Here is a 1,187-nt window from a genome sequence, read left to right on the forward strand (position 1 = left end):
CTTCGTGTGGCAGCAAAAATATAAAAACGAAACGTGAAACGTGTTTACGTTCGTGTTTTTGTTCCAAGAAAATAGAAATAGAAGAGAAATTAATTGATTTCTGAATTTTTTTTATCTGTTTTTTCAGATTTTGTTGCTATACCAGCAAATAAAAACATAAATTATTCTCTGTTTGTAAGCAAAGCGTATGAAAAAAATAATTACGCTCGGGTTTACGCCTCGCGCGAGCCGTAAACGTTTTGACAGCGCCGCAGCAGTTTGGCATTAATCGTTAATGTCAAAATCATTACGTTACGCTTGATGTAGCCCCACAGTTATGCCTAGTTGCGTAGTCATTTCTGTAGTCGTTTATCAGTTCGGTAACTCGTTGCCTGATTTTAAGTTTTTGCCAATTATTGTCAATTTTGCGCAAAGATCATTTTTTTAACATCGACACGTGCAAGTTCAGAATAAACGTTCATTTGCTAGCCGCGCAAATAACATCACCACAAACAGAGCTACGCAAAAAGAGTTCACTCGCTAGCCGCGCACATGTGGCTTTTGAAACTACGATGTTTAAGTAGTACAATTCTGTTACTAAGTTTGACATCGAAAACCCAAACGCGAGAATGTGTGCGAGCAACGCATCCAACATCCAACCAACAATCTGCTGCGAGAGCCGCACTATGGGGAAAAGACGACTTAAATATGTTGGGATTTTTCTTATAGGTTCATCAAACAGATAGATTATCACTTTCCACACTTTTTTCACTTTTCGCGTCATTTGAAGCTTTATTTAAAAACTTTTATTTTATCATTTTTGCAACTCGAGGCTCTTTCCACACTTTACACAAAACATTCAGTATCAGGGTTTGTGTGATTTTAAATAATGATTTCGAACAACGGTAAAATCAGCCTATGCGGAACCCTACAACAGTCGCTCGGTCCCTTACACAGCGTTGAGAGCGTTTTAGCGTTTTAGCGTTCTAAGCGTTTTAAGGATCTTATGCATCACTAGAATAGAAACATTCTGGACTTTGTATATATAGATTGTTTGACGCGAATGTCCTTGTCTTTGCTTCGGCAAGACATATACTAAAATTGGAACGATACAGAGAAGATTAGCATGGCCCCTGCGCAAGGATGACACGCAAAATCGTGAAGCGTTCCACATTTTTTCTTCCCCAAAAATATTACAATATAAGCAC

General features: G+C 38.2%; 1 non-coding gene across 1 annotated transcript; it reads left to right on the forward strand.

Annotated features, from left to right (window-relative positions):
- The first annotated feature begins 1,050 nt into the window (after positions 1 to 1,050).
- Positions 1,051 to 1,157, forward strand: LOC131206755 (U6 spliceosomal RNA). Its single transcript, XR_009156811.1, has one exon. It is a non-coding gene; the product is annotated as a U6 spliceosomal RNA (small nuclear RNA).
- The last annotated feature ends 30 nt before the right edge of the window (positions 1,158 to 1,187 follow it).

This window comes from Anopheles bellator, chromosome 1, assembly GCF_943735745.2.
Source record: "Anopheles bellator chromosome 1, idAnoBellAS_SP24_06.2, whole genome shotgun sequence".
NCBI lineage: Eukaryota > Metazoa > Arthropoda > Insecta > Diptera > Culicidae > Anopheles > Anopheles bellator.